Source organism: Bombina bombina, chromosome 6 (genome assembly GCF_027579735.1).
Source record: "Bombina bombina isolate aBomBom1 chromosome 6, aBomBom1.pri, whole genome shotgun sequence".
Lineage (NCBI taxonomy): Eukaryota > Metazoa > Chordata > Amphibia > Anura > Bombinatoridae > Bombina > Bombina bombina.
This window is the reverse complement of record NC_069504.1, coordinates 1,019,389,219-1,019,412,871: the sequence shown is the minus strand read 5'-3', so window position 1 is coordinate 1,019,412,871 and position 23,653 is coordinate 1,019,389,219.

The window sequence follows — 23,653 nt, the reverse complement described above, 5'->3', positions numbered from 1 at the left end:
AAAAAAACTGTTATTCTTTGCCAGCCACACCAGATACCAGACCAGACAACAGAGAGTTTTTAGTTGAACTATCTCTCCATTATCAAGCAAAGGTTTCAGGCTGCACCATTGAACACAATGGATACCAGATATATTTCTGTGGGAGAAGGGGGTCTATACAGAATACCTATCTCTCCCTATCATTTATTTAGAGCCATTGTACCCTTTATTTGAAATGGAGAGGTCACTCTATGGATTTCATGTCCATTTAACCTGCAGTTATCAATGTGGTAATAGTGATCATCTGAACTAGTAGGCATCAAGGATTTTATTTCTGAGAGCTCACATTTCCCAACATACGCAATACAGAGGGGTGAGAAACTATACTTTTAAAAGAAGAGAGTTCCAAAAACAATCTCATATTTTCTAGAAAGTATGGACTAAACTTTTAGGATGTTTTGTGTCCTAAAATAAATACACTGAGATGGGGTGTGACCACTTGTTTAAAAGGGGAGAATCCAATCTTTCAGTTAAGAGGTTATAAACTCAAGTAACTACAAAGGCAACTAACAAACTGGTGGTGTAACTATATATAACATAAGGGTGGGATAGCCCATAAAGGTATGTGAAACCTATCTTTTAAATGAGTCTTGGGGGTACCCAGTTGAACCCTAGCAAACCCTGTTTTGTTTTTCATTCCACCCATTAGCTCCACAAATATGTAAGACCATCATATATAAAATAAGGGATTACCACCATTCAAATAAAAGTTTTCATGTCACTATGCCTGTCATGTGATTACAATCATAATGATCACCTGATGCTAACCTCTGGGGCTTTGTCTTTGTTAGGGCTTTTTAGTTTTTGGTTTATCTGAGTAAATAGAGATGTAAGTGAATGTAAAAATAGGTGTTGGTTGTATGGAATATCAGTAAAGGGTGAATGTGTCAGGCAAAAAAGACAAATGGAGTAGCTCTCTGCTACTATCTTTATCTACCAGTATGAAATCATTAGTGAGAAAATTAGGTTCTATACAGAGAGAAAAAAAGAGCACACAGACTAATAATACATTTAGTGAAGAGAAACATAATGATAGCAGCAAGGACGAAAGGCAAAAGGAACAGTCTGCTTTAAATAAATGTGTTGCTTAAAAATATAGATAATCCCTTTTTTGACTTAACTGTCCCTTAAAGCATACATAGTTACATACCATCTGAATATATATTAGCATTACTAAATGGCCATTTGAATGTATATAACACAATCAAGCTATAAGCAGATAAACTATTTTCCTTGGTGGGAAGAGAGAAGTCTTCATATTTTACATAACTTTCCTTTTCTGCTCCCTTAGCATCCCGGTATATAAGAGCTAAACAGGGATCAACATACAGGAGAGTGATATAGAACTAATCAATATACAGAATAAGTTATTTGTTTCCTTAGCAAGAAAAATCATTTTGTTTTTCTAGTCTATCATTGCTTGATTTACTTTGCTTTCCCCTATGACTTGCTTTGGTTCCTTTTCGTCTTTCCCTTGATATTTAGTCTTTTCTGAGGTGCAGTTTTCCCTCTGTTTACATTTTGGTTGCATTTTTTATTATTTCACTTCCTATCTTATTTCCTTTTTTCTGCAGTTTAGTGGTTCGCACATTTCCCTATTTTGCATGGCGAGACCTTAGAATGTCCAAACTTCTTTAATAAACACCCCTCCCCAATTCCACCTACAGATCATCTGGAATCTGGCTGGCTTGCCCGGTCAGATCCTGCATCACTGTATTCCCCCCAGCCTCCGGTTATATTGATTTATATTCATAATATTTATTATATTAAATTAAATGTAAAGAAGGATATTTTATTCCACACATAATGTTCTAATGTATTTCTTAGTTATCTTTGCAAACTGTATATTAAAAGGTTTTAAAAGCCTTTTTTTTCTTTCATGATGTAGACATAGCATACAATTTTAAACAGCTTTCAAATTTACTTTTAGTATCAAATTTGCATCATTCTCTTTGTATCCTTTGTTGAAGGCGCAGCAATACACTAGAGATGCACTAGTGAGCTAGCTGAACACAACTGGTTTGTCAATGACCAGAGGCATATATGTGCATCCACCAATCAGCAGCAAGCTCCCATTAATGCATTGCTGTTCCTGGGCCTACCTAGGTATGTTGTTCAATGCTAAGTAAATTGGAAAATTGTTTAAAATTGCATGCTCCATCTTAACTATGGAAGTTTATTTATGACTTTACTGTCCCTTTGTGAACTTTATTTTCTTAGTTTTGTTTTTCTTTTCCTGTTTTCTTTTATCTCTTAAGATTTTTTTTGTGGAAGTTTCAGCAACTTATAAAATAGATAAAGCCTTATCTGAAATTACTAAATTACTAAATTGTCTCATCAAGGTACTAATTTATTATCCCTTGTTGTTGATACATCTCATATCATATAACATGTAATTAGAATGGTCTGTCTTAAAATGAAGCACATTTCCATTGCCATAATTCCCATATACTAAATCTAGAATAGATCATGGAAAACCACTGCATTAAAATAAAACATGTTTATCACCGAAGGGATGATGCCCAATTAACTGAAAAGCTCTCTCTCCAGGTTCAGTCGCCTTAGAATCTGACCTAGCTTATGATCCTATTTATTACATGATGCCCATAAAGCACTAACTGCATTAGAAGTGAAGTTTAATTTTAAAAGTATTAAGTAAATATATATCCTGTGGGTGGACCGCATACGCTGTCCGCATTTAACATTGCATAAGCATTTCAACAGAAATGCTTTTGCAATATGGCACCCTGCTCACTAGCGAGCGGCTGTTAATCATTCCGGCCGTAGCTTCTTAATTTTTGTTTCAGACGTTCCTAAAACGATGGACCTCTGAAGCAGCAACCACTGCTTGATAAATGGAACCCATTGTGTTTGCGAAAACGTATTTAAAAAAAGGCAATTGTTAAAATATATGGGCACTTTGGTGTGAAGAAAAACATACATTCTATCAAAAGTTTAGAAATGTTTTCTGTGCCGTTACGATTCCTATTGGTTCACAGAAAGATGTGACCTGCAAAAGTCTACCACACTGTAGGAATATTGGAGACCCAGAACAATGTAGGACACGACTGTCTGTTGCAGATACACTCAACAAGATGGTTTATTGCTGGCACAGAACTGTAAGAGAAACAGTGAATAATTAATACCACCAAGGTAAATCTACATGGTTCACACAAAAAATATTGTTTAGTTGAGTTACTGAGACAAATCAAGGAGAGAAGTAAAGGATCCAGCTTTTTGCATGCTAGAGTTTATTATTGTTTACAAGTAGGTTATTTACATTTTTCATGCAAAATAGCTGATTGTGCATGTTAAAATCACTACCTAGAATGAAAAAATGAATACTTTTGTATTCTCTAAAGAAAAGCTATGTAGACAAGATTCAGCAGCAGCACAGTGGAGCTGGTAGTGACAGATACTAAAATGTTAATTTATGTTATTAGATGGGGAGAGACCACAAGTCATCACATGTGGGAATTCCCTTCCTGACCACTAGGAGCAGGCAAAAGATAACCCAATACACCAGAGCTTTAAATCCCTCACACTTCCCATGATCCTCAGTCATTTTCTTTTACCTCCTTGATGAGGATTGAGGTGAAGGTGAAGTGCAAGATCTACTCATCATTGTGAGGGGTCCTCTAACCTATCTGAGGCCCAGTTCCTCCTTACTGTAACCTGTCGTTCAGAGGGGTAGACAAGGAGTTATCAGCCAGGCAGTGAAAGGCTCTTTTGTCAGTGAGAAACGTCACAGGTCTCCCAGGTGAAATATGGACCTGAGCTGCATCTTGTGGATCCACAAAGCTCCCCAGGGGGAAATGTAGACTTGTCCAGCAATCTCCATGAGTTGTAGATGCTGTTACTCATTTAGTAAAGTCAGTACCAGATGGAATGAACATTATTGTAATATGAAGGGAAAGGCAAGGCTTATAGTGTGGTGTCTCACTGTCACAAATATCACAAACGTGATCCTAATAAATTTACCATTACAAACTGAACCTCCTCCCTATTGCAATCGGTTTAATAGATTGAGACAGAGAGAGACCCTCTGGTCTCAATGCCTGTGTTTATACTCAATGATTGTGTATATGTAAGAATATATTATGTTATAGATTGTGTATATCTAAGAATATATTATGTTATTCTTTATTTTTTTCTTCTTTACGCTTTATTGTCACCTTGGTTCCACTAGATTTCATGCATTTATAATTAATAAGCATGATATGCCCAATAGTGGTTGACACATATGGTAATCACCACTCTACCATTTAATATTCACAACACACAGGATTATATGGTAATCAATTTTCAATAGTTTCACCATTCTATCGTTTACCTTTCACTACAAACAGGTTAATTTTCTTATTATTATTTTTCATTTTTACACACACTCACACCTCTTAACACTTATGATTCAATTACACATATTTAGGTGGTTTACATACCAATATTTTTATTTTTATTGCTCAATAGGCTTATAACAGCATTCTTCACTTATCATAACATTCATTTATGATTTTATACATATGTATACAAATAAAACACTCTATAGGTGGCTTATTTTTATATTTTTCACTATTTAATATCAATACATTTTATTGTATGTTATTTCATATATTTATTACTGTTTCAATGTTGTAACCTTTTTAACAGTTCCTCTTTTTAATATGTTTGTTGATTGTATTGTATTCCCCTTTAAGACTTACTTCTCTTATGTGACTTCTTTTTAGGAGGCTGTCTTTTTAATGATATAAACCCACATTGTTTAAACACTGTTTATAGCCTGATGAAACAGTACATGGAGTGCTGAGAAACACGATGCTTTCTTTTAATAAATATTTTATACCTCAGAGGAACCTAATAATTTTTATTGCCCTTTGTGGCTCACCCCATTGGCTGGGAGTATTGTTTTTACCCAAATTTCTGATACATAGTATCTGGCTATTGTTGTTCACATATAGTTTGCCGATCTCTTAGTCTGAAGGGTAGGTTGCCACAGTCCATCCTGGGGCTGCAGTGTGGAATGGGGACTTCACAACCTATCCCCTTTCCACTTCCTGATGAGTGAGCAACAGCGTGGGATACATTGCATGAGAGGGGAGGCATTTTTGGTGTTAATACTGATGGCTGTACAACTGGTGGGGGGGCGGTATACTCCAGTACGTTCTACTAGTAGTGCCCTACAATATGTGAGTTTCCCCTTGTGTTTGACATGATTGTTAGCTGTGTACTGGAACTGCTTACCCTATGAGACGCCTACATTTTTCTGCTTATCCAGGACCTGTTACAGGTGTGCTGCCTTATGTTTAGGAAAATTGTCTACAGTTCCTTATAGGACTTTGGACTTAACATTTACTTGCTGTTTTGCAGCATTTACATTGACTTTTTTTGGTTTTCTAGTAATGTGCACATCTGCATATATGATCTTTTTTCTTTGATTATTTAGTATATTTATCTTATCTGAGCGCCCATGTTATATGTTCATATCATTATTATACATTCTGATTTAGTTCCTTGTCATCGCACTCATACTAACTACGATGGGCTTGTCTACTTGAAGCAAGTTGCTGCAGCTGAGGTAAGCACAGCGTATGAAGGTGCTGATAGGTAAGAACTTTGTACCTTTGTAGCCCACTGGCTACTAGTATGAACATGTACACAAACTTCACATAGTCTGGGAGCATCTATCTGTACACCTTTTTTTTAGCAGTTTAGCACTTCTGGACACTTATGAGAATTTTGTTTATTTAAGGTTACTGTTGCTTTAAATATAGTTTGATCGGCAAAAGTTACTTCTGAATTGTACACAGTGTATTTTCCATCACCTGCACTACATTTCTTGTTGTTTCCTTTGGGTTCTTGGCATTAATGCTCACCGGTAGAACAGGTGCGCTAAGGGTTAACAGTTTTAATGTGCCTTTAATCCTTTCCTTTTCCTGTGTTGGTGTAAACTATCTAACTCATAAGAAAGGCTCTCAGGACCGGTGGTTAGGGAACCTGGAAAATCTTATTTGCGTGGTGTACTGACAAAGGTTATCACTGGAATTCTTTCGGAATTTCTTGAGTTCCTGCAGGAGGGTCTCGATAAGGGTTTGTCAGCCAGTTCCCTGAAGGGTCAGATTGTGTCTCTTTTTGTTTCGTTTTATAAGAAAATTGCTAAAATTCCATCAGAATTAAACCAGTTATTCATCCAATTTCTCCTCCTTGCAATGTTAATCTGATCTTTTGGACTTCACTGCTTGGATATAGATTCCAACACGATGACTCATGGACTCTTGTCATTTTACAAAAGAAAACAAAATTTATGCTTACCTGACAAATTAATTTCTTTCATGATGGTGAGAGTCTACGAGCCCCACCCTTTCTTATTGTACAAATAGCAGTAGTACTTGTTTTGCACTTCTTTATCTTTCCTGCTGTTCTTTTTTCCTCGTCTACTTGGCTATAAGTATGACTGAGGATCATGAAAGTGTGAAGGAATTAAAGCTCTGGTGTGTTGCGGTATCTTTTGCTTCCTCCTAGGGGTCTGGAGGAGAATTTTACCACACATGATGACACAAGGACTCTTACCATCATGAAAGAAATTAATTTACCAGGTAAGCATACATTTTGTTTTTCCATTTTCAACCAGCTTTTGTGTATAGACAAAGGATAAAAGATAAGGAGGTCCATTTATTAATGTGCGGACGAACATGATCCGATATAGCGGATCATGTCCGCCGCACATCGATAAATGCCGACAGCATACGCTGTCGGCATTTATCATTGCTGCAGCAGTTCTTGTGAACTGCTGGTGCAATACCACTCCCTGCAGATTCACGGCCAATCAGCCGCTAGCAGGGGGTGTCAATCAGCCCGATCGTATCCCATCGGGCGGATTGCTGTCTGCCACCTCAGAGGTGGCGGACGAGTTAAGGAGCAGCGGTCTTAGGACCACTGCTTCTTAACTTCCGCTTCAGCTGGAACTGGAGCGAAGTGGGTCTGAGGCAGCATCCACTGCTTCATAAATAGACCCCAAGGAGGCATTTGTGTTTAGAGAAATATATAAGATAAGGCTGTCTACGTTTTCTGCAAGCTCCGCCCATATACATTTTTAATAAGCAAAATAGTTATTTTATATGTAAAATAACTCTGTAATATCCCAGAAGGGGATACAAAAAGGCGCGCTGTCAGATTTGAAAAAGATAGGGGTGGGAAAAAATGGGAGTAACAAAAAACTGTAAACCAACCAGAAAAACAAAAGATACAAAGAGACTAAAAACAATGTGTTTTCCACAACAATGTATGGGTTATCAAAGATAAAATACTGTGTCCCAAAGGTGTTGATAAACAATATTTAGTCCATAGAACAAATTGCCGCCAGAGGTTTTCTGGCGGGGCAGCTCCTCTTGGTCCCAGAGAGCGGGGGTAACACTGTAGTAGAAAGAAGGGAAAAAAGAGAGGGCGCCAATAGTGTAATATTGTTTGTTTCAAAGCGGTATTAAACACAGATATTGCGCTTACCAAACAAAGTTGCGCTGAACTCTGACCAGTGCGATATCGCCTGCTGGCACTTTATTCAGCGGCCAGTACACTGTATATAGGCATATATTCTCCAGATGTCCTTTATCTTTTTATGGATTCGACTCAAGGATATGTGAACCAAAAGAAAAAGCACTGTACTGTGACCAGTGCAGTCTCGCCTGCTAGCACCTTAAACAGCGGCTAGTATACTGTGTGTTGGTGTCTCCTCTCTGTTCTTTGGAGTATACAGCTCTCTGTATAGTGACTTCAGCTGTAGCCGTGCACATTAACTTTGTAAAGGAATGTCTGTTATATTGTTACAACTGAATGTATAATAGTTGTAACTATTTGTAAGTAGTTGTAACCGTTTAAAACTTAACGGCACTAAATAAAAACTGGTGAACAACTTCCAAATAAAATTTAAAAGGCTTTAATGACGCGTTTCTCAACCAGCTACGGGTCGTTTCATCAGATATAAAGCAGATAAAATACACTTCAAATTGTAACATTATATACACATTTGACTAATTAAAAACAGAAGTTGTCACTAGAAGCTAACCAATGGATACATCTAAAAGACTACAGCTGAGATATCAACATCATGTTCCCAGCTGTTACAATTGTAACATTATTTAAACGTTATTAAACAATCAAAAAATGTACAGAAAAACAGTTACAGTAATGTGTTCATGTCGATATCAAAAAATGGGGTATATATACACAAAATCCTCAATATATTTTATTATTATTATTTCCACCTCTTGAGAATATATTAAACTGTGTGGTCACATTTATTGAGTGCAATGTTTTGGGATTCCTAATGAACAATGGAATTTGTAATATCTTATTGAGTATGTGTATTGGGTATTGGCTTGTATATACATGTTAGACTGTGTGTTTTGTTTGTATAGTGTGAATTGGTTTTGTATCCCTAATAGCAAAGGGTGTTAGAAAATCTTGTATATCGATTGTATCTTAATGTATTTGTATTTCTAAAGTTAGACATATCTGTTATCGATCTTCCTATATATGTTTTCAATATCTTAGAATATTTTGACATATTTTCTATTAAAAATATTCACTCCGATTTAAGGGGATATGGAAATGATAGATCCTAATTCGTAATGTATGTGTTAAGTGGGCAAAACTTTTTTTGGAAGAAAAACCTTTTAGATATTGTTTGTAGCTGCAACCATAATTATATTTGCAACCAAACTAATATTTGTGTGCTGATAATGTTGCGTGTCCGAATGTATGAGCCATGAGATGTATAAGAAATATAAGTGTTGTTTACTGTATATGATCTGAACATATTTTTATATATGTGTGTGTTGTTCGAAGTTAGTTTGTTGCTCTAGTTTTTTCGTGCTGTGATTGTAAATGTGTTCAATTAGGTGCATCTGTGTTGGATTTGTATTATGTATTTGAATATATATTGGATATGTATGAACTTTTTTTGTATAAAAAATGACCTGATGGTTCTATACACACCGATTAGTGAATACTGACACACACACATACATACATCTTCTTTTGTTCCAATACACTTACATACCCACACTCACATCGAATACATTTTACATATTTACATTGCCAGCAGAACAAGGCAAAAAAACTGGTGTCAATATACACACATAACTTTGATCATATTTTAGATCAACCTCTGTTAGGATATATTATATTATATACTATATTAGAGCCTATGTCACAATGGTTAGATTCCATCCTACAGCCAATGGTATCTAAGTTGTCTAGTCATTTGAGAGATACTAAGCAACTTTTGATTGAACTTGAATCTGTCTTTTGGCAAAGCCACTTCAGTTGGCTGTCTATAGATGTATCTTCCTTGTACTCATCTATACCTCATGACAAGGGTCTAGAAGCATTATCGTTTTTCCTGAAAAGGATGACTGAGTATAGTCCCCAGCTTTGTAGTTACATCCTGAATGTTACAGAGTTCTTGTTAACTCATAATTTTTTCATGTTTGAGGGAGACCACTACCTCCAGAGATGTGGGACAGCGATGGGGGCCAAATTTGCCCCCTCCTATGCCAACCTGTTTATGGGTTGGTGGGAGCTGTCCCACATCTATGGAGATAGTGGACCCTGGAAAGCTAAGATCAATTACTACAGGAGATACATAGATGATCTTCTGATCATCTGGGAAGGAAGTGAATCAGAAGCTGAGGACTTCCTAAGGCACCTCAATAATAATACAGCGGGGATTAAACTAACACATGAGTTTAATGTCACACAGCTCAACTATCTAGATGTAACACTAATGAGTAAAGAAAACAAAGTGTTTACAAAGGTGTTTAGAAAACCGATCTCAGGAAACACACTGCTCCATGCGAAAAGCAACCACCCTAAAAGGGTTTTTCGATCTGTTACAAAAGGGCAGTTTATACGTTTGAAACGTAACTGTACAACTCAGGAGGAATTTGATATACAGGCTTCAGAACTAGAGGACCGCTTATGTCAAAGAGGTTACAAAAGAAAGGAAGTGTCTATTTCTAGATTAGATATAGCCAAAAGAAACAGGTCTCAATTTCTCAAGCCAGAGAAGCCTGGGAAAAAAGATGCTTTTGAAGGTGTTTCCTTTATCACTAGATATAGTAACCAATATCATCAGATCTGCAATATCATACGGAAGCATTTCCGTATGTTATCGGCTGATGATGATCTCAGTGATATTGTATCAAAAGGGTGAAGGTATGCGTTCAAAAAAGGGAAAACATTAGCTAATATTCTAGCTCCCACACAAATAAGCACCACAAAACTTGACCAATCATCATGGTTAAGATTTAAAGGAGTCTTTAAATGTAGCTATACATCATGTATAGCTTGCGGATTCTTACAGTGTGGTGAAGGTTTCTCAAGTACAGTAACAGGGGAACAATTCAGGCACTACTCATGCCTGAATTGTCGAGCCACTTATGTGGTTTATTTGCTGACCTGTGTACAATGTGGAGTCCAATACACAGGACTCACATCCAGAGAAACACGGGACAGAATACGTGAACATATAAATAATATCAAAGCAGGGAAATTGACAACACCATTAGTGCAGCATTTTAAATTGACACACAATAAGAATGTAGACACATTGAGGTGGACAATCATTGAACAAGTAACCTGTAAGGCAAGGGGTGGAGACAGAGATAAACTCCTAGCCAAAAGGGAGGCCTTTTGGATACACAGACTCAGGACTAGAATCCCCACAGGTCTGAATTCAGAATCCGATATAATCAATTTTTGGGAATAAAGATTCTTGGGTCTGTGTGTCCAAGGGCATCCCCTGAGTATGGCTTGAAATTGAATTTGAATTCGGAAACTGAAAATTAAAATTGAGATTTGGAATTTAAATGAAGGATATTTGGAGCACATGTATAAGTTTATTTATTTATTAATTTAATTGGATAATGTTTGGCAACATTAGTCTCCAGCAAAGGGACAAGGAAAGTATTTTATGCAAAAAAAGTTTTTTGTAAGTCTTTGCATATTTGTGCAGATTTTTCAGTTTTTTTTATTGACTCAATTTTCTAATAGTTTAAAAAGGGACTTAAAAGCCTAGATAGAATAGCTTAGGGCAATAAAAAATGATAAGGATATTTTGGCAGACTTTGAAATTGAGATAAAAAAGTTAACAAAAGTGTAAAGTCTAGAACTATAATATTCAGGCTATAAGTCTACTGTTAGTCCCAACCGGGAGTTCATCTGAGCAAAAGCAATTGCATAATGTTTACATTACTTATTATTGTTTATTAAACATATATGAATAATACTTTATATTGGTGTATCTGTATAATAGGTGTGTTCTTAGAAACCGCCCAGGATAATTCTTTTATCCAATCACAATTTAGCACAATGTATTTAAAGGTGGATTGGGATTATGAGCATTATGCTACGATTACGGCCAGTTAGGCTGAAACGCGTCAGCAATAAGATCTTTGGCTGATTTCTATACACACCACAATGTCCTTTGTTGTTGTGGAATAATGCTTCTGGAAGGAAGATATTGTGACCTACAATAAAAGTTTTTTAACAAGTACCCTGGTGCAGCTCATCACTTTGTTGTTCTGGGATACCTATAGAACCATCAGGTCATTTTTTATACAAAAAAGTTCATACATATCCAATATATATTCAAATACATAATACAAATCCAACACAGATACACCTAATTGAACACATTTACAATCACAGCACGAAAAAACTAGAGCAACAAACTAACTTCGAACAACACACACATATATAAAAATATGTTCAGATCATATACAGTAAACAACACTTATATTTCTTATAGATCTCATGGCTCATACATTCGGACACGCAACATTATCAGCACACAAATATTAGTTTGGTTGCAAATATAATTATGGTTGCAGCTACAAACAATATCTAAAAGGTTTTTCTTCCAAAAAATGTTTTGCCCACTTAACACATACATTACGAATTAGGATCTATCATTTCCATATCCCCTTAAATCGGAGTGAATATTTTTAATAGAAAATATGTCGAAATATTCTAAGATATTGAAAACATATATAGGAAGATCGATAACAGATATGTCTAACTTTAGAAATACAAATACATTAAGATACAATCGATATACAAGATTTTCTAACACCCTTTGCTATTAGGGATACGAAACCAATTCACACTATACAAACAAAACACACAGTCTAACATGTATATACAAGCCAATACCCAATACACATACTCAATAAGATATTACAAATTCCATTGTTCATTAGGAATCCCAAAACATTGCACCCGATAAATGTGACCACACAGTTTAATATATTCTCAAGAGGTGGAAATAATAATAATAATAAAATATATTGAGGATTTTGTGTATATATACCCCATTTTTTGATATCGACATGAACACATTACTGTAACTGTTTTTCTGTAAATTTTTTGATTGTTTAATAACGTTTAAATAATGTTACAATTGTAACAGCTGGGAACATGATGTTGATATCTCAGCTGTAGTCTTTTAGATGTATCCATTGGTTAGATTCTAGTGACAACTTCCGTTTTTAATTAGTCAAATGTGTATATAATGTTACAATTTGAAGTGTATTTTATCTGCTTTATATCTGATGAAACGACCCGTAGCTGGTTGAGAAACGCGTCATTAAAGCCTTTTAAATTTTATTTGGAAGTTGTTCACCAGTTTTTATTTAGTGCCGTTAAGTTTTAAACGGTTACAACTACTTACAAATAGTTACAACTATTATACATTCAGTTGTAACAATATAACAGACATTCCTTTACAAAGTTAACGTGCACGGCTACAGCTGAAGTCACTATACAGAGAGCTGTATACTCCAAAGAACAGAGAGGAGACACCAACACACAGTATACTAGCCGCTGTTTAAGGTGCTAGCAGGCGAGACTGCACTGGTCACAGTACAGTGCTTTTTCTTTTGGTTCACATATCCTTGAGTCGAATCCATAAAAAGATAAAGGACATCTGGAGAATATATGCCTATATACAGTGTACTGGCCGCTGAATAAAGTGCCAGCAGGCGATATCGCACTGGTCAGAGTTCAGTGCAACTTTGTTTGGTAAGCGCAATATCTGTGTTTAATACCGCTTTGAAACAAACAATATTACACTATTGGCGCCCTCTCTTTTTTTCCTTCTTTCTATATGTAAAATAAACCTAATGGAGCACTTTTCGATTTTATGCTGCAGATGGTATATAGGAAACGCATTAAGGGGAAAACAATTTTACAGTACAACGTCCCTTTAAACATCTACAAATATACAAGCAGGGTGGAAAGAGTTTTCAAGTGGCCTTACTAAAGTAAAGTCATTTTGTTTAGGTAAATAGTTTGGAAAAAGCACAAGCTATGGAATACCACTTTAAAATACTTTCTTGATATAGAAGACCATTTTCATCTGAGAAACTTACTAATACAACATAAGATGATAAAAAAAATAAACATTGTATAAATAGCAAAAAATCTCTTAAAACAGCTTTGGTCACCACCAGAGAAATAAATGTAAATTTTATTAATCACCTATTTATTAGAGATGTGCATTCGCGCATGCGTGAGCGCGCTAAACTGATCCTCTTCCTGCCAGGTTCCTGGCTACGCTAACAGGAGCTTCTCTAGACCAAGGACCTTTAGTGCAAGTCCTGAGAGTCTTTAGCACTAGCCTTATGTAAGTGAAGCTTAGGGCTCTGGCAAGAAAAGTATTGGGTTAGCGCTGTCTCTGGAGCGCCTTAGGGTAAGTATTGTAGCTACAGGTGAACTTTTCACCTGTAGCTTTGAAACATTTTCATTTTAACTAAAACAAATGTAAATGTTTAATGAAAATTCAGTATTTGTTTCATTTTAAACTAAACAAATCTGAATAGTGCGGCCAACAAATATTCAGGGAAACGAATTTCTTCAAATATTCGGAACGAAAATTTTGTCCAAAACAAAATGTTCTTGTTTGCGCATGTCTACTGGTTATTAAACCTACTGATATCTGAATTTAGGTAAATTCAGCAAAGAAAAAAAAAATGCAATGTTGATTCCTTGATGACAAAAGTAATTATCAAACTAAAAGTAAAGGAGACCATGCCCCTTTAACTGTTAAAAGTAAAGAATACATAGGTATAATATTTATGACCTTCTAGCTCTCACTAGACAATTCAAGGAAGCAAAACTAGATTGACATCAACTGGTTCATTATGAGATAATTACAAAAGGCTTTAGTTTCTTCCCATATGTCTAACCACAACATGAACAACTCATCTGTATAAAAAAGCAGAATAATATTCTGTAGTATATTGTAAACACTGTACATTTCCTTGCTTTGGGACAGTAAAATCTAAATTAGAATTTAACCCCTTACAGGGTACAGTGCTAGTCATTTAGCCCTTAAGGATGTGCTATTTCTGCAAACCCCAGGAGTAAGGCAGTGCAGATATATTTATCAAGCTCCGGAGGGCATGTGTTTCTGGCGAGTCTCCAGACTCCATAACCCTGTCTGCCTGCTCTAATGAGGCGGACAGGAATCGACACAATTCAACCCGATCGAGTATGATTGGGTTGATTGACACCTCCCTGCTGGCGGCCGATTGGCCGTGAGTCTGCAGGGGGCGGCGTTGCACCAGCAGCTCTTGTGAGCTGCTGGTGCAATGCTGAATACGGAGAGCGGCATTCAGCGATGTCTCTCGGACCTGATCCGCACTGACGGAGGTCCGACAGACATTTGGTAAATCGGCCTCATAGTGTAACTGAGCACACCCCAGGCTAGCAATCGCAGGGACAGGGTGTGTCCATGTGATCTCATTCCTGTCAGTGAGGTGCCTCCATTGATGAGATACACGCTGCTAGTGGAAGCCTACATGTGAGGTTAGCCAGCAGTAGTACAGTAACTGTCAAAAATTACAGTTACTGTGTGTATACAATTACTGTGCAAGCCAGTGACAGTGATTTTATACTTAAAGGGACAGCCTAGTAAAAATTAAGCTTTCATTATTCCAATAGGGTATGCAATTTTAAACAACTTTCCAATTTACATTTATCATCAAATTTGCTTTGCTATCTTGGTATTCTTTGTGGAAAGCTAAATCTAGGTTGGCTCATATGCTAATTTCAAAGCCCTTGACAGTTTTTGACAGTTAAACACTGCTAGTTCATGTGTGTCATATACTGTAGATGACATTGTGCTCACTCCTGTGGAGTTATTTAAGAGTCTGCACTGATTGGCTAAACTGCATGTCTGTCAAAAGAACTGAGATAAGGAGGCAGTCTGAATAAAGGGATTATCTATCTTTTTAAACAATAAAAAAACTGGAGTAGACTGTCCCTTTAAAATGGTGCATAGATACTAGCATGCATGCTTGTTTCAAGCTCAGTGACCAATCGCTGGATGCCTCAGGAGTGATGCAGCCCAGTGATGCACAAAAAATCAGCCCATGGTCATGTGATTACTGTAACAGCTTGTCTTGGCCCTTCCCCTTCTGTCCCATTAAACACGATACAGTGAAAAAGTGTAAACATTATTTTAATAAAGTGTATTTTTGTGTATGTTTTTTTACCCCGATAAAAGGACCAAACGCAATGTATCAAATATCTCTAGATAAATAGCCTGGGGTGTATACATTCTACAAATATATACTTTTTCTGCAGCAGTTTTGAATTGGGTGACCGCTATTTTGCTTACAGTCCAAGAGCATAGCAAATTTTAGCATTAAACCAATAATTCCATCTTTGTAGTATTTGACATATATTTGCTATAAATTACTTGGAAACATAGACATATGGAGTATTATTAAAGTCAGGACAACATAGTGAATCATTTTGATGGTATTTTTTTGTAGCTTCAATAGTTTTATAGAAATGGTTACAAAGAAAACCGCAAAAACATTTTTTTTTTAATTTGTTCACCATTTTTCAATATTAAATTATTATTTATTTTTATTTGATATACTCATATAGGGTATCACTAGAAAGGCCTGTTTGTCTGTTAAACAACTGTGTTGTAATATGTATGGGTGCACTTAACAAGAAAGCGGACAATTAAAGGGACACTGAACCCAAATTTTTTTCTTTCGTTATTCAGAAAGAGCATGCAATTTTTAGCAACTTTCTAATTTACTCCTATTATCAAATTTGTTCATTTTCCTGGTATGTTTATTTGAAATGCAAGAATGTAAGTTTAGATGCCGGCCCATTTTTGTGAACAACCTGGTTTGTCCTTGCTGATTGGACAGCACCAATAAACAAGTGCTGACCATGATTCTGAACCAAAAAAATGCTGACTCCTTAGCTTAGATGCCTTCTTTTTCAAATAAAGATAGCAAGAGAACAAAGAAAAAATTGATAATAGGAGTAAATTAGAAAGTTACTTAATATTGCATGCTCTGTCTGAATCATGAAATAAAAAAATTGTGTCCAGTGTCCCTTTTTTATTTTATTCAAATTTTTATTGAGGTTAAATTTTACTTACATCCAGTAATATATCAAAGCACAATTAGCTCATAATGTTAACATTGAAAACATAATCAAAATTTAACTTCATCCATTTATACATGCATGCTATACAGCTAATAGCAATACCATCAATATATATCATCATATGACATCACAAGTTTATGTCATCGCAAATTTAACTTCAACCCGTTATACATGTGTGCTGTACAGCTAATAGTAGTACAAGCATTACATATCATGAGGATTAATACATACAGAATGTTTAATACCAGCTAAACCACTACTAATCTAAACCTATTAGCATTCCTAGCTCACAGGTGCTTATGATAATTACTCCTTCAATTATACCATCCTCGTTTTAAATATGTAGGAACTTAGTTATTATCCATCGGGTTTAATTACTTAAGATAAAGAAAGCTTTATACCATATCATAGTCTCTGATGAGCTTAAATATCGAAATCAAATTATACCTTTCCGCATCAATTTGCAGAAAAACAGAACAATAGAAAAATATATATATATATATAAATAAATAAACAACACCTCTCTCCTCCCCCTCCCTCAATTTCGCCAGTTCCCTCTAAGTTGCTCCTCTTGAATATAAGTGGAGTTTTCAAATGGCTTAATTATAATTTGTTGTGTTGATAGATCAAATGATCTTATATAGTACTCCCATTTCGACATACATTTTGCGATTTGTTTTTCCGATTGATTGTCTGTATCAAATTGTTCATATATCATTTGTTGTTGTAATCGCTTACGAAACATCTGTACGCTTGACTTCCAGTCACACAATAACATATTTCTAACTATTAATATTATCGTATTTAATAGACGAGTTTTCATCCCATAATCTGAACCCTTTACTAAGAAAAGGACTTCTTTCAATGTAAAGTTTATATTAATTTTACATTTTTTTCCAACCAATACACTATTTTTAACCAGAACATATTAATTTTGGGACAGGAATACATGCAATGTACTATATCTGCCGTTTCATGACTACATTTCTTACATGAATTATCTTGAGAGGAATTCCACTTAGACATTGCATATGGAGTTCTATATACATGATGCAACAATTTTAATTATTACTCTCTCTAGCTTGATAATAAAGTAGCTTTCCTTACTCTATTCATGCTTTCTTTTAAATCCTCCTTGGTTATTTCGAGCTCTGGAGAAACTCTCAACCATTTATTGATTGATTCATATATGTATTTCATCCTAATATGGTTGTTGAGCTTATTGTATATTAGTGAGCATGTAGTGATTCCTTGGGCAAATAAATTTATAATTGGGGACAAATTTTCCCAGTTTTCATTCATATAAATTACTTTCCCAAGCGTATTACAATAATGTGTTAGTTGGAGATACAGAAAAAATTGTGTATTTACCCAGCTATAATTGTCTTTCAAGTAATTAAACTGCCGAATGCATTTCTTCTCCCTATCAACTAACTGACATAAATGTGTAAAGCCTCTCTATTGCCAGCCTTGACCTATTACTGCATTAATCATTACTGCAGGGTTCCCTTTTAAGGGCAAAAATGTAGAAAAATGAAAATCTATCTTGAAAATCTTACATACTTTTTGCCATGTTATTACTAAGTTGGTTATATTCTCCATTTTTTTAACCTGATCCGGTAATCTTTTAAATTCTATGTGTAATAGGGAATTTAACTCGAAGGGATTAACCATATTCTCTTCTAGCTCTAAATCTATGAACTTTTTGTTATTAGTAATACAGGCCTAAACTATTTTGACCATAAAGACTTGATTATATAAATTTAAATCAGGTAGGCCCAATCCTCCCCATTCTTTTGAAATAGATCATTTTGCAGATGATATTCTCACTTTCTTACCGTTCCAGCAGCATTGAATTAAAGCTTGCTTAACATGCAATAAATCCTTTTCATCAGGCAGTGATGAAAAAGGTGCCAGCAGCATCTTGAAACGCGTAGCAGAATTTCTTGTATTGTTTTTATACTACTTTTAATAAAATATATCCCTTGCCTTCGTATATTTTAAATTATATTTCTTCTGTTAAGTGTGATCAGTCCACGGGTCATCATTACTTCTGGGATATTACTCCTCCCCAACAGGAAGTGCAAGAGGATTCACCCAGCAGAGCTGCATATAGCTCCTCCCCTCTACGTCACTCCCAGTCATTCTCTTGCACCCAACGACTAGATAGGATGTGTGAGAGGACTATGGTGATTATACTTAGTTTTATATCTTCAATCAAAAGTTTGTTATTTTAAAATAGCACCAGAGTGTGTTATTACCTCTCTGGCAGAGTTTGAAGAAGAATCTACCAGAGTTTTTACTATGATTTTAGCCGGAGTAGTTAAGATCATATTGCTGTTTCTCGGCCATCTGAGGAGAGGTAAACTTCAGATCAGGGGACAGCGGGCAGATGAATCTGCATAGAGGTATGTAGCAGCTTTTATTTTCTGACAATGGAATTGATGAGAAAATCCTGCCATACCGATATAATGTCATGTATGTATACTTTACACTTCAGTATTCTGGGGAATGGTACTTCACTAGAATTACACTGTAAGAAGTACATAATGCTTTTTAATAAATAAGAAATTATGTTTAACGTTTTTGCTGGAATGTAAAATCGTTTTCATTTGCTGAGGTACTGAGTGAATAAATGTTTGGGCACTATTTTTCCACTTGGCAGTTGCTTAATCTTTTTTCTGACAGTTTCTGTTCTCTCTCACTGCTGTGTGTGAGGGGGAGGGGCCGTTTTTTGGCGCTTTTGCTACGCATCAGAAATTTCAGTCAGCAGCTCATTGTATTTCCTGCATGATCCGGTTCATCTCTACAGAACTCAGGGGTCTTCAAAACTTATTTTGAGGGAGGTAATTTCTCTCAGCAGAGCTGTGAGATTATAGTTGACTGAGATAAAAAACGTTTATTCTGTAATTTTTTCCTGCTTTCAGAATTAGTTGTCTTTTGCTAATGGGATTAAACCTTTGCTAAAGTTGTGTTATTTACAAGGATTGAGGCTATAACTGTTTCAATTTATTAATTTTCAACTGTCCTAGATCTTCTGTGCTTCTTAAAGGCACAGTACGTTTTTAATAATATTCTAATAGAATTGTATTCCAAGTTGCAAGTTTATTTGCTAGTGTGTTAAACATGTCTGATTCAGAGGAAGATACCTGTGTCATTTGTTGCAATGCCAAAGTGGAGCCCAATAGAAATTTATGTACTAACTGTATTGATGCTACTTTAAATAAAAGTCAATCTGTACAAATTGAACAAATTTCACCAAACAACGAGGGGAGAGTTATGCCGACTAACTCGCCTCACGTGTCAGTACCTGCATCTCCCGCTCGGGAGGTGCGTGAGATTGTAGCGCCGAGTACATCTGGGCGGCCATTACAAATCACATTACAGGATATGGCTACTGTTATGACTGAAGTTTTGGCTAAATTACCAGAACTAAGAGGTAAGCGTGATCACTCTGGGGTGAGAACAGAGTGCGCTGATAATATTAGGGCCATGTCAGACACTGCGTCACAGGTGGCAGAACATGAGGACGGAGAACTTCATTCTGTGGGTGACGGTTCTGATCCAAACAGACTGGATTCAGATATTTCAAATTTTAAATTTAAGCTGGAAAACCTCCGTGTATTACTAGGGGAGGTGTTAGCGGCTCTGAATGATTGTAACACAGTTGCAATACCAGAGAAAATGTGTAGGTTGGATAAATATTTTGCGGGTACCGGCGAGTACTGATGTTTTTCCTATACCTAAGAGACTTACTGAAATTGTTACTAAGGAGTGGGATAGACCTGGTGTGCCGTTCTCACCCCCTCCGATATTTAGAAAAATGTTTCCAATAGACGCCACCACACGGGACTTATGGCAAACGGTCCCTAAGGTGGAGGGAGCAGTTTCTACTTTAGCTAAGCGTACCATTATCCCGGTGGAGGATAGCTGTGCTTTTTCAGATCCAATGGATAAAAAATTAGAGGGTTACCTTAAGAAAATGTTTGTTCAACAAGGTTTTATATTGCAACCCCTTGCATGCATTGCGCCGGTCACGGCTGCAGCGGCATTCTGGATTGAGTCTTTGGAAGAGAACATTAGTTCAGCTACTCTGGACGACATTACGGACAGGCTTAGAGTCCTTAAACTAGCTAATTCATTCATTTCGGAGGCCGTAGTACATTTAACTAAACTTACGGCGAAGAATTCAGGATTCGCCATTCAGGCACGCAGGGCTCTGTGGCTAAAATCCTGGTCAGCTGATGTTACTTCTAAGTCTAAATTGCTTAATATACCTTTCAAAGGGCAGACCTTATTCGGGCCCGGGTTGAAAGAGATTATCGCTGACATTACAGGAGGTAAAGGCCATGCCCTGCCTCAGGACAAAGCCAAAGTTAAGGCTAGACAGTCTAATTTTCATTCCTTTCGTAATTTCAAAGCAGGAGCAGCATCAACTTCCTCTGCACCAAAACAGGAAGGAGCTGTTGCTCGCTACAGACAAGGCTGGAAACCTAACCAGTCCTGGAACAAGGGCAAGCAGGCCAGGAAACCTGCTGCTGCCCCTAAAACAGCATGAATTGAGGGCCCCCGATCCGGGATCGGATCTAGTGGGGGGCAGACTTTCTCTCTTCGCCCAGGCTTGGGCAAGAGATGTCCAGGATCCCTGGGCGCTAGAGATAATATCTCAGGGATACCTTCTGGACTTCAAATACTCTCCTCCAAGAGAGAGATTTCATCTGTCAAGGTTGTCAACAATCCAGACAAAGAAAGAGGCGTTTCTACGCTGCGTACAAGAGCTCTTGTTAATGTGAGTAATCCATCCAGTTCCACGGTCGGAACAGGGACAAGGGTTTTACTCAAATCTGTTTGTGGTTCCCAAAAAAGAGGGAACTTTCAGACCAATCCTGGACTTAAAGATACTAAACAAATTCCTAAGAGTTCCATCGTTCAAGATGGAGACTATTCGGACAATTTTACCTATGATCCAAGAGGGTCAGTACATGACCACTGTAGATTTAAAAGATGCTTACCTTCACATACCGATTCACAAAGATCATTACCGGTACCTAAGGTTTGCCTTCCTAGACAGGCATTACCAGTTTGTGGCTCTTCCATTCGGATTGGCTACAGCTCCAAGAATCTTCACAAAGGTTCTGGGTGCTCTTCTGGCGGTTCTAAGACCGCGGGGAATATCGGTAGCTCCATACCTAGACGACATTCTGATACAAGCTTCAAGCTTTCAAACTGCCAAGTTTCATACAGAGTTAGTACTGGCATTTCTAAGGTCACATGGATGGAAGGTGAACGAAAAGAAAAGTTCACTCGTTCCACTCACAAGAGTTCCCTTCCTGGGGACTCTTATAGATTCTGTAGAAATGAAGATTTACCTGACAGAGGACAGGCTAACAAGACTTCAAAGTGCTTGCCGCACCCTTCATTCCATTCAACACCCGTCAGTGGCTCAATGCATGGAGGTAATCGGCTTAATGGTAGCGGCAATGGACATAGTACCCTTTGCACGCTTACACCTCAGACCACTGCAACTGTGCATGCTAAGTCAGTGGAATGGGGATTACTCAGACTTGTCCCCTTCTCTGAATCTGGATCAAGAGACCAGAAATTCTCTTCTATGGTGGCTTTCTCGGCCACATCTGTCCAGGGGGATGCCATTCAGCAGACCAGACTGGACAATTGTAACAACAGACGCCAGCCTTCTAGGTTGGGGTGCCGTCTGGAATTCTCTGAAGGCTCAGGGACAATGGAGTCAGGAGGAGAGTCTCCTGCCAATAAACATTCTGGAATTGAGAGCAGTTCTCAATGCACTCCTGGCTTGGCCCCAGTTGACAACTCGGGGGTTCATCAGGTTTCAGTCGGACAACATCACGACCGTAGCTTACATCAACCATCAGGGAGGGACAAGAAGCTCCCTAGCTATGATGGAAGTATCAAAGATAATTCGCTGGGCAGAGTCTCACTCTTGCCACCTGTCAGCAATCCACATCCCGGGAGTGGAGAACTGGGAGGCGGATTTCTTAAGTCGTCAGACTTTTCATCCGGGGGAGTGGGAACTTCATCCGGAGGTCTTTGCCCAAATACTTCGACGTTGGGGCAAACCAGAAATAGATCTCATGGCGTCTCGACAGAACGCCAAGCTTCCTCGTTACGGGTCCAGATCCAGGGATCCAGGAGCAGTCCTGATAGATGCCCTGACAGCACCTTGGGACTTCAGGATGGCTTACGTGTTTCCACCCTTCCCGATGCTTCCTCGATTGATTGCCAGAATCAAACAGGAGAGAGCATCAGTGATTCTAATAGCACCTGCATGGCCACGCAGGACTTGGTATGCAGACCTGGTGGACATGTCATCCTGTCCACCTTGGTCTCTACCTCTGAAACAGGACCTTCTGATGCAGGGTCCTTTCAAACATCAAAATCTAACTTCTCTGAAGCTGACTGCTTGGAAATTGAACGCTTGATTTTATCAAGACGTGGGTTTTCTGAGTCAGTTATTGATACCTTAATACAGGCTAGGAAGCCTGTTACCAGAAGGATTTACCATAAGATATGGCGTAAATACCTATATTGGTGTGAATCCAAAGGTTACTCTTGGAGTAAGGTTAGGATTCCTAGGATATTGTCTTTTCTACAAGAAGGTTTAGAAAAGGGTTTATCTGCTAGTTCATTAAAGGGACAGATCTCAGCTCTGTCCATTCTGTTACACAAACGTCTGTCAGAAGTTCCTGACGTCCAGGCTTTTTGTCAGGCTTTGGCCAGGATTAAGCCTGTGTTTAAAACTGTTGCTCCACCATGGAGTTTAAACCTTGTTCTTAATGTTTTACAGGGCGTTCCGTTTGAACTCCTTCATTCCATTGATATAAAGTTGTTATCTTGGAAAGTTCTATTTTTAATGGCTATTTCCTCGGCTCGAAGAGTCTCTGAATTATCAGCCTTACATTGTGATTCTCCTTATTTGATTTTTCATTCGGATAAGGTAGTTCTGCGTACTAAACCTGGGTTCTTACCTAAGGTAGTCACTAACAGGAATATCAATCAAGAGATTGTTGTTCCTTCTTTGTGCCCAAATCCTTCTTCGAAGAAGGAACGTCTACTGCACAACCTGGATGTAGTCCGTGCTCTAAAATTTTACTTACAGGCAACT